We start from the raw sequence: 16,175 nt of genomic DNA, 5'->3' as shown, positions 1-16,175 counted from the left end.
TTAGAAAGAAATAGGGAAGACATTTGTCAAACAGAAATTTAACAAATATACTGTTGGTAATCAATGTACAATGTTAGTGAATCAGAATGGTACTGAAAAACATCTGCATGAATATATGGACAACAAGAAGGGCAAAGCCCATACGACTCACATGCTTGACCTTGACCTTTACATGACCTTGACCTTCAGGGTCAAGGTCAAATAACTAAACCTAGCAATGACATCATACACTAAGAACTGCTTTACACATTTTTCCTACCAAAATACATGTGACCTTGACCCAAGACCCAAGGTCAAGGTCATCCAAGGTCATGCAACACAAAGCTGTTAATTCAAGACATAGGAAGTACAATGGTGCTTATTGGCTCTTTCTACCATGAGATCATCTTGAACACACGGCCAGTACCGTGTAACTGGCCTTGATACGGAACGATCCAAGGGGGGCAATCTCAGTCATCTGAAAGAGGGAAATCCAAACGCAATCCGCTTTGTTCGATTTTATGGGCTTGGACGATACAGAAAAATAAGAAAAGCAAAAGCTGGAGTCCAGTCTGGATGAAACTGCTATCAAGAACGCAGAATTGATTTTTTCTGAGTTTTTTTTTTGTTGTTGCCGTAAGCGCCGTGTCGAGCTAAAACTGAAGTTGCGGCACAATTTCGCTTCTCGCACATCTGATGCTTGTTGACATGCATCAACGAAGGGGCCTCACTCTGGAAGAGTTTCCTGCTCCGATAAACATGGCGCTTACGGCCACAACAAAAAAACTCAGAAAAAATCAATTCTACGTTCTTGATAGCAGTTTCGTCCAGACTGGACTCCAGCTTTTGCTTCCCTTATTTTTCTCTATCGTTGTAACAAAATAGGACTTTACTAGTCTTGGTCATGTTCCGGAAGGTTTGAGTGAACCGAGATGCCGAGAGGATCGACGTCATTTGATGACGTAACTCGTTGCACTGTGACGTATTTATTGACTACCACGACTTGATGCGCGGTTGGATCAACATGGAGTTGATGACATGGGTTGTTGTGCGTGCTTTGGAAAGCGTCGAAACGTAAACAATTATTGTTGCAACATCGGTCCAGGTAAGCCAATCGATGATTCATTTTCCCGTCCACCCGTTTGACAAGAGAAGGCATTGTGTAGATTGTTTTTGGGTAAATGAATGGTGAAGGGCAGTATTGTGATAACCGTCTAACCGATAACAGTATATGGAATAGTCAAGTGCAATGTTAGGTGTTCGTTTGTTTGTCCTGTTACGTGTGATTTCACAGTAGATTAGGAAAATGTTTTGCAAATGATGTTTAGTGAGATGCGCTGTGTACGAGCATATGCTACCGTTGATGTTACAGCGGCATGCTGATCCAATCCAAGGTGGAAGAAGGATGAAGTTCTTATGCCTACTTATGACGTTCCTGAGAACTGCAGTCCCGATTGCCGGTATTACCAGCCTCACGTCGTAACCTGTTGATGGATGTACGACGTCCCGCACGGTCCTCAGTCAATGCAAACAAGCTCGAGTTGCGACAGCGTATTCACGCATTCGAGAGATTGTTCAACTCTAATGGCTTCGCATGAACGAGGACAGAACGATAAGTGATACATGTGATCTGATAATGAAACGGAGATAAAAGGAAAACAAGTAGTCGATGAATTGACTACGAACGAACATACGTAAAAAGAACGAGCCAATATTTGTAATCATCAATAAAAGATCTTAAAATAATCGAGAAGCGATTCGTGAAGTGGGTAGGGTGAGAATGTTTTAGACAGGTTTGTTTAATATCACACCCTACGCTACAAGTTTGGGGGCATTACGTCAGGGATATAAGCTGCATAATCCAGCTTATTCAAAATTTCCAAAATTCTATTCCAAATTGTTTGAATAGCATTTTTTTTATCTCCTGTGAAATTATCTTATTGTTTGTCTGTTCGTTCATAAAGTGATTTATAAAGAACTTCATCTATCTTTTGACGTGTGTTAGGAAGCTTCACACGTCAGTAAAGAACATAAAAAAACTAGTCTGTGTGTTGGCGTCGCACAGCCAAATAAATCTGTAAACGCTAATGCGGAAACCGGAGTTCTTCGCTGCATTATAAAAAAAAAAAAGAAGAAAAGTATTATTCTTTCACATAATACTTGTTTAACCACTGTTTCACATTGATTCACGTTTCACTGTGAGTGGTTGGCAAGAGTAGGACGTATTACGTAAGGGTAATTGTCTTCTCTTGAGAAAGAAAAAACCGTTGGACGGGCAGGTAAAATCAGCGGACGGTTTGCCTGATCATACTCTGGTTGATAGCTTCAGTTCCTATGTCAATGACAGATCATGATGATTTCAATGTTGAGTGGCTGGTTGATTAATTCAACTACAACGTTGATAGGATAATAAGCCGAGATTCGAACCATAGAGAGTAGAACGAATTACGGGCAGGTAAAATCGGCGGACGGTTTACCTGAACATACTCTGTTTGATAGCTTCAGTTCCTATGTCAATGACAGATCACGATGATTTCAATGTTGAGTGGCTGGTTGGTTAATTCAACTACAACGTTGATAGGATAATAAGCCGAGATTCGAACCATAGAGAGTATAACGAGTTATTCTATATAAAACGCGATTTATATTTAGAGAATACACTCGTGGGAGTAAAGTGTTGAGACATTTTACTGTAGAATCAGTGACTCATTGTGTTAGTTATCGAGTAGGCGATAAATGAGTAGATTCTAAGGTGCCAACTTATTCAGATCGAAATGCAAACTAATTGATTCTTTGCTATCTAATACAAATAGCGTGACTTGTATTGATTTAGTAAAAGACAGATTAGGAACTCTCCTTTTCTTCGGGAGAGTATATTCATTTCGTGGTTCAGTGACAAGTTGACAATCGTGACGTTTAAATGCAAACATCACGCACGCACAATCTTCGCAGCATGAGTGCTGTGGGAGATCCGAGTGAGCTCGATACAGAGCCAAATCAAAATGATATGGTTGAAGAAACCAGATCATCCAGTTCGCGCAGGAATGCGCAGAATGTTGCAATAAGCAACATACTCCCTCCAAAATCTTCAACTTCTCTTTTGAAGGAGTTAATTGAAGTTGGGAAAGAAATGGGTTTGGAAGGAAAAGAGCTGCAACGTTTCGCAAGAGAAGAGAGAGAGAAAGAGAGAAAGAGAAGAGAGAGAAAGAGATCGTCAATTCGAACTTGAGCAGTTACGCATTCAGACAGAGGGTCAAATTAATGCTAACAACAATAGCCACTCAAGAGACAGACGAAGAGACGATGACGACTTCATACCTAAGATTCCTTTCCTCGACGACAAAGATGACATAGAGTCTTGGTTCCAGCAGTTTGAACACTACGCCAGTGATCGTCAGTTGTCGGAAGAGAAGAAGGCATCAAGGTTAGTATACTTTCTAAAAGGAAAGGCCAGAATTATTTATTCCAAACTTTCCGATGAAGATATGCGCGATTACGAGGTCATGAAGAACGCGTTGTTTGAAGGTTTTCAACTCAATGCGGAAGAGTATCGGAAGAAGTTCCGAAACTCCAAACGCGATGCTACTGAAACGTACAAAGAGCACATCGCACGGTTAGATAGATATCTGACAAAATGGATCGAACTAGACCACTGTGACGACAGTGTACAAAATGTCAAAGATCTGTTTCTCAGAGAGCAGGTGTTCAATACACTTTCTCCTGAACTCGCGATCCACATCAAAGATCGTAAGCCAAAGTCAGCCAAAGAGATGGGTGTAGTTGCCATGGAATATGAACTCAACAGAAGTAATTCCAAACCCGCGGTGCGACAGGGAAATAGTTCCCATTCCAATGGAAATGGTTACCAAACCCGTCGTCATGAACACAAGCAAGGCGCGCAAGATAAGGAAAAACAAGGTAATTCAGGGGAGCAGAAAACCCACGGCAAAACACTCAGTGACGCTGAGAAAGCAAAGTTAAAAGCCGCCGGGGTTTGCTTTATCTGCAAATCTCCGTCTCATTTCGCGATGCAGTGCTCAAAAAGGAAGGCAAAACCCGGAAATACCTTGGCAGTTCAAGAAGAAGACGAGGAAAGCGAAGTTTCAAAGAAACTAGACAAGTTGTGCTCGACGTGCGAAAATAAGAATTTCTCGGAAGAAGTTTGGATCAAACTTGACGGTCAGATCGTCAAAGCGTTTAGAGATTCTGGATGCACTGGCATCATGGTGAGTTCCAAACTAGTCCCAGAAAGTAGCTACACGACCAAATGTAAAGAAACCATGTTGGCCGAGAAAGGCACAAAGAGAACGTGCAAAGTAGCAATCATGCACATTGACTCTCCGTATTTTGAATGTCGATCGGAAGTCACTGTCCTTGAAGATCCGGTTTATCCTGTACTCATTGGGAAATGGTACGGGATGGGTAAAAAGAAGAAGAAGACTCCTTTGTACCCAGTGCGAGACCCAGAGTGGTACGCAAAAGAAGTAGCGGCAGCGGTCAGTACCCGCCAAACAACCAAAGAAGAAGCGAGAGAACAGTCTCAGCCTCTCCCGAGTACTTCTTCTGGATGTGAGCAAAACGTCCCATTACTCACACCTGAAGATCTCCGCAAAGCACAGCGTGAAGATGTGACTTTGACCAGTGCACGGAAATTTGCGGAAACCGGCGAAATATCCGGTGGGGCGAAATTCCTGTACAAAAATGGCATTTTGTACAGATCCAGTCTAGACAGATTGGCAGTGGAGAAAAATAGGGTAGTTGTTCCAAAGTCCTTCAGAGCAAAAGTGCTCTCATTCAGTCACGACCACCCTATGGCAGGTCATTTGGGCCAGAAGAAAACCAGTGACAGAATTAAAATTGAATTCTGGTGGCCCGGTCTTTCCAACGACGTCAAGCGTCACTGCCTTTCGTGTGACATTTGTCAGAGAGCTGCACCAAAAAGCTGTGCAAAGAAAGTTCCTCTGGGGTACATGTCATCAGTCGGCCCAGTATTCAAAAGAGTAGCGGTCGACATTGTTGGTCCCATCATTCCCATGTCCGAGACCAAGAGTCAATATATCTTGGTCATGATGGACTATGCCACGCGTTACCCTGAAGCTACTCCGCTGAAAAACATCAGAGCCGAAACAGTAGCTAATGCGTTGTGGGAGATGTGGACGAGACTTGGCATCCCAGACGAAATTATCACCGATCAAGGAACACAGTTCACAAGTGACTTGATGAAAGAGGTGAATAAATTTCTGATGATCAAGCACAAAATGACTGCGCCATTTCACCCACAAGCCAACGGTTTGGTGGAGCGTTTCAACGGCACCCTCAAAAGCATGCTGAAGAAACTAGCGATCGAACAACCTCGACTTTGGGATACATTTATTCCGGCGTTGTTGTTCGCTTATCGCGAAGCTCCCCAAGAGAGCATGGGTTTCTCGCCATTCGAGCTCCTTTATGGCCGCACCATTAAAGGACCCATGCAAATCCTTCGTCAAACATGGACAGAGGAGAACCTCTCAGAGGAGGTGAAGACCACAGCAGAGCATGTAGTCAATTTGAGGAACAAAATCGAAGAGACATGCAATATAGCCAAAGCCAATCTCGGGAAAGCATCCCGAAGGCAAGCACAGTACTTCAACAAAAAGGCCGTCCCTCGCGAGGTTGAAGTTGGAAAGAAAGTACTCTTGTTGTGTCCTTTGAAACTCAACAAGCTAGAACTCGCTTGGAGGGGACCTTACGAGGTCATCGAGAAGATCAACCGCTGTGATTACAGGATCCAGATTGGATCAAAAAGGAAAGTGTATCACATCAACCTAATGAAAGAGTACGTCGAACGTGAACATGAGAATCACATTGACGCTACAGCCTCAAGCGAGGACGATCCTGAAGTTGATCCTGTTGAAGACGAACATGTGGCAGTGGTTATCGAAGAAGATAACACCATGGATGATGACATTTTTCAGGCAGACGCCCAGCGAACACTTCCTCTGCTGGAAACCGTTCGATCTGAAAATGTCGACCATGTGCAGTTCTCAGAAAAGCTATCCGAGCAAAAAAAGAAAGAGGTGTCCGAGATCTGTCAGGAGTTTGAGGGAAATTTCACTGATGTCCCTCTTACAACCAATCTGGAGCGAGCACAAATAAGGGTCTCAGAGACAAAACCAGTGTTTGTTAGACCTCGTCCAATTCCCCATGCCATGGTGAAAACTGTTGAAGAGGAAATCGATGAGATGCTCAAACTCGGTGTCATCGAGCCCGCAAATTCACCATACAACTCGCCCATCGTTCTCGTGAAGAAGAAAGGCGGAAAATACCGTTTTTGCTGCGATCTACGCGGATTGAACAACATAGTAGTGTTCGACGCCGAACCCATCACTGACGTAGAACATCTATTTCAGAGTTTGGGCAAGGCAAAGTTCTTCACAAAACTGGATCTAACGAAAGGCTACTGGGCAATTCCTTTAGAGGAAGAAGACAGAAACAAGACGGCATTCACCACGTCAAAAGGACAATTCCGATGGGTGAATCTTCCATTCGGTTTGAAAACCGCAACCGGGATTTTCAATCGAATGATGCGCAAACTACTAGGTCCCATCAGACGACAGGATGTTCACCACTTCATGGATGATATCCTGATCGCAACGGAAACATGGGAAGAGCACTTGGTTGCGCTGAGAGCAGTTCTGCAGCGGCTGAAAGAGGCAAACTTAGCTGCGAAACCATCCAAATGTTACGTGGGGTTTGACCAACTCCCGTACCTCGGTCATGAAATTGGCAATGGGAAAAGATGGCCAGAGAGCGACAAAGTCGAAAAGATTCGACAGGCCGCCCCTCCTACCACAAAGAAGGAACTGCGTTCTTTTTTGGGATTGACAGGTTTCTACAGACAGTACATAGAATCCTACTCTTCCATCGCAATCCCTCTAACTGACATGACGAAAAAAGACCACCCAGAGAAACTGAGGTGGAATGACTCCAGCAAAGACAGTTTTGAGAAACTGAAAAACAAGATTTGTGAATCCCCAATCTTGTGCATGCCCGACAACACGAAAGAATTCGTGGTCAGGACGGATGCATCTGATCGTGGCATCGGCGCAGTCCTCATGCAGGAAAAAGACGGACGGTTACGTCCAATTTCCTACCAAAGTCTGAAGTTGAAGGGCGCAGAATCCAGATACGCCACTGTGGAGAAAGAATGCCTCGCAACAGTGTGGGGGATCGACAAGTTCGAGAGGTTTCTCTATGGCAAGCGTTTTACTCTGGAAACCGATCATCAGCCCTTGAAGTGTTTGCAGAAGCAACCCACGAACCCAAGGTTGATGAGGTGGGCTCTCCAGTTGCAACCATACAACTTCTCTGTGAGAGTCATCCCAGGCAAAGATAATCATGGTGCCGACTATCTGAGTCGAGCCACATATGATTCAGACTAGAAACATGTCTAGCTATCCAAATCCAGCGATTACATCTTGTTTTGTTTTTGCAACTTAAAAGCCCTGTAAAACAGGTTATTGTGTTCGGCAATTTAAAGGCATGATAACACAGTTTGTGTGTGTTTATCAGAAATTCCTATTGTGTTTTATTTTAGATTAAATTGGGAATTTTATCTTATTCCATGGGGTTCTGTAACAAAATAGGACTTTACTAGTCTTGGTCATGTTCCGGAAGGTTTGAGTGAACCGAGATGCCGAGAGGATCGACGTCATTTGATGACGTAACTCGTTGCACTGTGACGTATTTATTGACTACCACGACTTGATGCGCGGTTGGATCAACATGGAGTTGATGACATGGGTTGTTGTGCGTGCTTTGGAAAGCGTCGAAACGTAAACAATTATTGTTGCAACATCGGTCCAGGTAAGCCAATCGATGATTCATTTTCCCGTCCACCCGTTTGACAAGAGAAGGCATTGTGTAGATTGTTTTTGGGTAAATGAATGGTGAAGGGCAGTATTGTGATAACCGTCTAACCGATAACAGTATATGGAATAGTCAAGTGCAATGTTAGGGGTTCGTTTGTTTGTCCTGTTACGTGTGATTTCACAGTAGATTAGGAAAATGTTTTGCAAATGATGTTTAGTGAGATGCGCTGTGTACGAGCATATGCTACCGTTGATGTTACAGCGGCATGCTGATCCAATCCAAGGTGGAAGAAGGATGAAGTTCTTATGCCTACTTATGACGTTCCTGAGAACTGCAGTCCCGATTGCCGGTATTACCAGCCTCACGTCGTAACCTGTTGATGGATGTACGACGTCCCGCACGGTCCTCAGTCAATGCAAACAAGCTCGAGTTGCGACAGCGTATTCACGCATTCGAGAGATTGTTCAACTCTAATGGCTTCGCGTGAACGAGGACAGAACGATAAGTGATACATGTGATCTGATAATGAAACGGAGATAAAAGGAAAACAAGTAGTCGATGAATTGACTACGAACGAACATACGTAAAAAGAACGAGCCAATATTTGTAATCATCAATAAAAGATCTTAAAATAATCGAGAAGCGATTCGTGAAGTGGGTAGGGTGAGAATGTTTTAGACAAGTTTGTTTAATATCACACCCTACGCTACAATCGTCCAAGCCCATAAAATCGAACAAAGCGGATTGCGTTTGGATTTCCCTCTTTCAGATGACTGAGATTGCCCCCCTTGGATCGTTCCGTATCAAGGCCAGTTACACGGTACTGGCCGTGTGTTCAAGATGCCATGAGATATGGTCACTTTTAGTGGTTCACTACCTTATTTTGGTCACATTTCATAAGGGTCAAAGTGACCATGACCTTGATCATATGTGACCAAATGTGTCTCATGATGAAAGCATAACATGTGCCCCACATAATTTTTAAGTTTGAAACAGTTATCTTCCATAGTTTAGGGTCAAGGTCACTTCAAAATATGTATACAATCCAACTTTGAAGACCTCCTGTGACCTTGACCTTGAAGCAAGGTAAACCAAACTGGTATCAAAAGATGGGGCTTACTTTGCCCCATATATATAAAAAAAGGTGAGGTATTGAATCTCAAAAACTTCAGAGAAAATGGGAACAAGAAGGGCAAAGCCCACACGACTCACATGCTGAACAGACCTTGATCTTTCTTTCAGAATAACTTTACAATAAAACTGAGAAAAACAATATTTTACACATTTTTCCTACCAAAATACATGTGACCTTGACCCAAGGTCAAGGTCATCCAAGGTCATGCAACACAAAGCTGTTAATTCAAGACATAGGAAGTACAATGGTGCTTATTGGCTCTTTCTACCATGAGATATGGTCACTTTTAGTGGTTCACTACCTTATTTTGGTCACATTTCATAAGGGTCAAAGTGACCTTGACCTTGATCATATGTGACCAAATGTGTCTCATGATGAAAGCATAACATGTGCCCCACATAATTTTTAAGTTTGAAACAGTTATCTTCTATAGTTCAGGGTCAAGGTCACTTCAAAATATGTATACAATCCAACTTTGAAGAGCTCCTGTGACCTTGACCTTGAAGCAAGGTAAACCAAACTGGTATCGAAAGATGGGGCTTACTTTGCCCTATATATCATATATAGGTGAGGTATTGAATCTCAAAAACTTCAGAGAAAATGGGAAAAATGGGAAAAATAGCTGTTTTTTAGACAACATTTATGGCCCCTGCGACCTTGACCTTGAAGCAAGGTCAAGATGCTATGTATGTTTTTGGGGCCTTGTCATCATACACCATCTTGCCAAATTTGGTACTGATAGACTGAATAGTGTCCAAGAAATATCCAACGTTAAAGTTTTCCGGACGGACGGACGACTCGGGTGAGTACATAGACTCACTTTTGCTTCGCATGTGAGTCAAAAATGTGAAAAATAGCTGTTTTTTAGGCAACATTTATGGCCCCTGCGACCTTGACCTTGAAGCAAGGTCAAGATGCTATGCATTTTTTGGGGGGCCTTGTCATCATACACCATCTTGCCAAATTTGGTACTGATAGACTGAATAATCCAAAAAAAACTAACTCTCTTCCAAAAGCAGTAACACTCGGTGCTGTTAGCATTGATTTTGCAGATAAAGTCCGCGATCTTGGAGTCATTATTGACCGCGATCTGACTATGAAACAGCATGTCACCAAAACCTGCCAGGCCGCATACATTGAGTTGAAAAGGATTAGTTCAGTCCGCTCTTGTCTGACTGAAGAGGCCACCAAAACACTAATTTCTTCGTGTGTGCTATCTAGAATAGACTTTTGTAATTCAGTACTAATCGGTAGCCCCCAGACTATCATCCAACCACTGCAAAGGGTTCAACATTCAGCTGCAAGATTAATTTGTAAATCCTCCAAGAAGCAACCTTGTACTCCCCTTTTGAAATATCTGCACTGGCTTCCGGTCAATCAAAGAATTAAGTACAAAAGCTCGTGTCTCTGTTTTAAAATCATCACTGGTTCTGCACCTTTATATCTGTCTGAACTCGTAAACCTGTACGTCCCTTCCAGATCGCTGCGCTCTGCCGCTGACACTCGAATGTTCCGAATTCCAACAAAAAAAAGAAAAGTACATGGACAACGCGCATTTTCATTTGCTGCTGTTAAAACATGGAACTCCCTTCCTTATTCTGTCAGACATAGTCCATCCTATTCTTCTTTTAGATCAAATCTGAAAACGCACCTGTTCACACAGCATTTTCTAGACTAACCAGTAACTCCCAAACTGTCTGGTGACCCCTGCAGCAGCCAGTGATCTGGAAATCGTGTGCTGCTACTTTTTTCTCTTTTCCTTGTGCAAACTACAAATCGGTTTATCTAGTCAGATAAATGGATGTGCATAAGCACGAGCTTGGTTTTGTGATTATATCTGCGGCTTTTTTGTGTGTACGCCATGTATGCAGATTGTGTAGGTATATTAGTATTCATGTGTGAGTGCATGTGTATGTGTTGTATGTATGTGTGTGCGCCTGTCTGTATGCGTGTGTGTGTGTTTGTGTGCGTGTGTGTGTGTGTGTGTGAACGTGTGTCTGTGTGTCTGTGTGTATCTGTGAATGTGTGTGGTCATAGCATGTGTGTGTGTATGCGCACGCGTATGTGCGTGCGCACGCGTGTGTTTGTTTGCGACTGCATGGATTTAAACGATGAATTTGCTTTTGTACTCCTGTTCTTTTTGTGTATTAATGCTGTATTTTGGTTTTGTACATGTGTATAGCAATGTCATTGTAAAGCGCTTAGAGCTTCTAGGTAAGCGCTCTATAAGTTTCCATTATTATTATTATTATTATTATTAGTGTCCAAGAAATATCCAACGTTAAAGTTTTCCGGACGGACGTCCGGACGGACGGACGTCCGCACGGACGGACGACTCGGGTGAGTACATAGACTCACTTTTGCTTCGCATATGAGTCAAAAATGAATATTTTCTATTTTAACATCATTTGTTTGTATGAATAATCAATCACCCATACATTTTTACTCGCCGTTCGATTCGTTGCCGCTTCGCCAACGATTTGCTGTTCAAGGGAAAGAACTGTTCATGCTGACTTCCTTTTTTTTACAAGAGTAGTTTCCCTTATACCATACGAGTGGTGTACCCAGTGCCAGGGCGCCGCATAACTAAGTTTGTCGGGACATCATTGAGTGTCTTCAGCAATAACAAAGCAACAGTCTCATTGATTACAACATCAGCCATGATACAATTAAAGAACAGTGTATAAAACCATATCTGTCTATCTGTCTGTCTCTGTCTGTCTCAGTCTGTCTGTCTGTCACACACTGCCAAAGCACTTGGAGATAACATGGTGACTAGACTGCCTTTTAACCAGAGAGCTTCCAGTGACATGTATACCTGCTAAGTTTCATTGTGATCAGTACCTGACTTTACAACTGAGGTTATGGGGAGTTGAGCCGCAAGGTTAGGGGTCTGGGGTGCAAGGGTACCGCCTGCTGTTAATGTATTCACTTAAGTAAAGGAATGTTCTCAGTGGTTAGAATAACATTACAAATTGTGTTTGTTTTCCAGCTCTCCTATGGTAACCACAAACAATGGTCTAGCTTACACCGCAAGTTCTCACTGTGAATATAACTGCTAGGTTTATACAGTGAAACCCTCCTTTTAAGACCCCGACATTTAAGACTCCCTCCTTAAGATACCCTGTTTACTCAAAATGATCTCCTGTTTCTAACATCTGTTCATGAAGTTTATCCCCGTTTTAAGACTTCGCCCTTTTTTAGACCTGATTTTCATAGATTTTTTGAGGTTTTCAAATGTGGGGTTTCATTGTACTTAGATAAGTTATGTACATAAAGTACACCAGTGATCAGATAACAAAGCACACAGAGATCTTTAAAAGTGAACAGTCAACACATGCTAATTGCCATGTACATCTATGAATATAAACTGATACCTTTGTAATAGCCTCTTGTATGTATAATATTAAGAGAAGAACAGAGTTCTCGCCACATACAGGGGGGAGCATGATTGCATTTACACCCCTATGTAAAAAACAGAGCAATGAGTCGGTGTACTAGCTGTGTGCGACTCGTACGACACCAGACCCCTGGGGAAAATTTAACAAATTTAACCGTGGCACTGCTCCTGTACACATCAATACTGTACAGGTATAGGCACATGAGGGAGGGGGAAAAGACATGCATGTGCATGAACTTAAACGGTTTGAAAACATGTCAGCACACTGCCTACAGGTAAATGGGGAACAATGGAGGTTAACCTGTTCAAAAATATACTATCAGGGTCCATATACCTGATAGGTGCCACGATCAGTGTGCGATCAATACCTGATTTTACAACTAGAGTATGGGGCAGGGATTTGGAGAGGGTAGGGGTATGAAGTGTGAGAGTAGTGCCAGCTATTAAGCAGTTAATGTATTCACTGTGTGTCCAGTTTATAATACAATTATAAAGACAGGTAGCTCTTCAATGTTTGTTGTCAAAGTCTCCAATGGCTACCACAATCAATACTTTTAGAGCTGTTGATATCACTGCACAGGTATGCATTACATACTCTTGCTGCCACAAGTATCATAGCCAGAGGTAGAGAGTCTTCACAATGGAAGAATCGACACGCACTGCATAGACCGATCAATTAATAATTTTATGTAGGGCAAAAGACTACTTTGTATCACTTCAAGAGAAGAACAATGTTAAACAACGTACACCAGCACGCAAAGTGCTGGTAGTACCGGTACAGTGCTACACACACACCAGCGGACTGTCGATGTGCCGAGTGCAAATATTCCTTCTCTATGCTGATACACTTTGTCTTTGCAACGATTGGTACCCACGGCTGAAAGAGATTTACGTACAGTCTTAATACACGATAGCAGACTGTCGACGTGCCGAGAACAACCAGCTTTGCTATGCCGGTATACTTTGGGACCATTGGTAGCGACGGCCGACAGAGATTTACGTAGACTGCTGTCCCGATACAAACGACAGCCCACTCGGTCGAAGTGTCGCGGGCAATCACCTTCGCATATCGGGCAAACCTTGCACTGATTGGTAGCGACGGCTGGCAGAGTTTTACCGCGAAGCATTTAAAGCGTGTTGTGTGTATTTCTGTGTGCACTGATTAACACGCGTTGTATAGTTTCAAACTGCTTCACTTATCTTATACCTTTGACTAGTACTTCTGAGTAAGAAAGCAGGCAGCCAAAGGTATACACTTAAACATATATAATCAGCAGACAGGAATGTTATCTGCACACTAGGCGGATTAATTGTAGCTGACAATAAGTTGATAGTGGATTCTGAGAGATGTAGTTGGCTGAATATTGCAGTTTTTTTTAACTCTTGTATTTAATACTGTGTGCAGTCTGAGACGTGTTGGTTCAACCTTGCCTACTGTACAGACCTTTAAAAATTTCCGCATGTCAAAACTCAAATAACATGGTGCTTTAGCAATAATCATAACCGTCTGAGCTGTAATAATATAAGGTAGACTATTCTAAGCCACAAAACAAGCATGAAAAACAGCACACTGGTATTTGGACTAATTAACCCATTAACTGTAAATTGTATGCACAAAATACAACAAAAATGTGAACATATCAACGTCATCAACAAGGAAGAGGACAAACTCTTGCCCGGGAATGGATGTTTCAGCTCTGGGCTCTGTCTGATAGAAAAGATACACTGTAAACTCATCTTTTTGATCAACGAAAGAAAAAAAAAAGAAGAGAAAAACTCACTTTGTGATGGTCTATGGTCGTTTTCAATTGTTTTTTGTTGTTGTTTTTCTGGTTGTTGTTTTTGTTGTGGTTGTTGTTGAAGGATGCGATTTAGGTCTCAAACCTGTTACGGGGTCGGTCGAGGGGAATCCCCTTAAAAACCGAAACCGGAAACGACCTTTGGGGACATAAATTATATTTTCTCGAATGTATTACACCTGTAAGTATTGGAAATCTCATCATGTCTGTTAATGCATATGTTTATTAATTTTCTACGGTCAGATTTAAAGTAAAACTAAATATTAGCCGTCAACTTTTGCTGATCGAGCCATTTTTTCAACCAGAGTTTATTGTCCTTGAAAGAAGGCTGTGGCTATATCCACGGGTCCGTGTCTCCAATCTCAGCTCTATCAACGAAATGCTTTGGAGAAAAGAAGAGTAAAAGCAAAATAAAAGAAAGGAAAGTTAAGAGGGGGGAAAAATAAGTGAACACATTTATTTCAACAAAAATTTAAAAAAAAACAGGCCAGGCTCGAACCGGAGGCAAATCACTATCGTCTGAGCTACGGAGTGCGGGTTGTGTAATTATATATTCGTTCTCTCACCGTCTTGCGTGTGCATGCGTGCCGCTCAACACGGTATGCAGGCCGCCGCGCTTGTGTATGTTTGTGTCACTATTGATGTGTTTATTCATTTTTATCTTGTTTTATTTATCTTGTTAAAACTATCTAATGAGCCAGTGGATATTTAGCCTGTATTCTCATCCCTGCAATTCATCATGCTGTGCCGGCGGGTATCCTTTAACGTGTTTGTTGCTATGCAATTTAACTGAGCCTAGTCCCCCCCCCCCCTCTCCCCCTTCTGTTGTTGCATCTGTTCATTAATTTTCTGCGGTCAGATTTAAGGTAAAACTAAATATTAGTCAGTGGTTATTTAACCTGTATTCTCATTTCTGCAATTGATAATTCTGTGGTATCCTTTAACGTGTTTGTTGCTATGCAATTCTAACTGAGCCTCCCGGCCCCTCACTCCAAACGCCCCCCCCCCCCCTCCCCCAGTGGGTGTCTTCTTAAATTTACTTTTTTGAAGGTGTAGTTAGGGAAAGTTTAATGGCTCAGACTTGCCCTCAACAAAACGCTTCGCGTCGTCGAATTGTCTCTAAAAGAAACTTGGAAACCCCCCCCCCCCCCCCCTTAAAAATGATGTGGTTGCCCCTGGCCAGTATGGGTTGTGAAAGAGGGAATATCCTTGGCTATCAGTAGGACACATAAATCCACACGTGCTTCTTGTCCACGTGTTTCCAACACTGACTTGCGAATGGATCACTCTTTCACACACACACACACACCGCACACACTGACACACAGACACAATGACCGGCACGCACACACACACACACACACACACACACACACACACTCACTCTCCCCATCTCTCTCGCTCTCTCTCTGTCTCTGTCGGTCTCTCTGCCTCTCATACTGTCTGTCTGTCTGTCTGTGTGTGTCTCTCTGTCTCTGTCTCTCTGTCTCTCTCTCTCTCTCTCTCTCTCTCTCTCTCTCTCTCTCTCGCCGGGAGAGACAGAGACTCATACTGAAAGACATGGGGAAACACAAAAAGGAGAAGAGGGTGCACAGCATGTAAAGCAATTTAAGAGAGAAGGTGGCTGGGTTTTGTCTGAAGAATTAATTAAGAGTTAGCACAAGGCGACCGGTTTTGAGGGATATTTATCTAGGTCGACATAACGGCAGCGTTAGCTCGACACCTTTGCAGATACAAAAAATTTTAATAGGTTATGTGACACCGCTGTCACTAAGATTGTCTCCACAAGCATGTCAAGCTTATAACTGCGGTGGTTTTTTTTCTGGGCCATACACGATCTATAAAGGGGTGTATATACGCTGATCGGAACAACTGCATTCGATTTAGTTTTGCCCCTCAAAAGGGACTTACAAAAAGAGAAAACAAGAGGCGAAACCTTCAAGGCTTTCGTAAAAAAATCGTCAAACAGTAACATGCACTTACTCCGTCATTCACACACACACACACACAC

General features: G+C 42.6%; 1 protein-coding gene across 1 annotated transcript in view; it reads right to left on the bottom strand.

The window, feature by feature from the left end:
• LOC138981339 (uncharacterized) overlaps positions 1-14,269 on the bottom strand; it is a 47,161-nt gene extending 32,892 nt beyond the window's left edge. Inside the window, exon 1 of the mRNA XM_070354226.1 lies at positions 14,147-14,269. The gene's annotated coding sequence lies outside the window, so the exon portion shown is untranslated. The remainder of the gene's footprint in view (positions 1-14,146) is intronic.
• Between the last annotated feature and the right edge of the window lie 1,906 nt (positions 14,270-16,175).

The sequence above is a fragment of the Littorina saxatilis genome, linkage group LG12, assembly GCF_037325665.1.
Source record: "Littorina saxatilis isolate snail1 linkage group LG12, US_GU_Lsax_2.0, whole genome shotgun sequence".
Taxonomy (NCBI): domain Eukaryota; kingdom Metazoa; phylum Mollusca; class Gastropoda; order Littorinimorpha; family Littorinidae; genus Littorina; species Littorina saxatilis.
The sequence above is the reverse complement of the archived record's forward strand: the minus strand, read 5'-3'. Positions and strand labels throughout refer to the sequence as shown.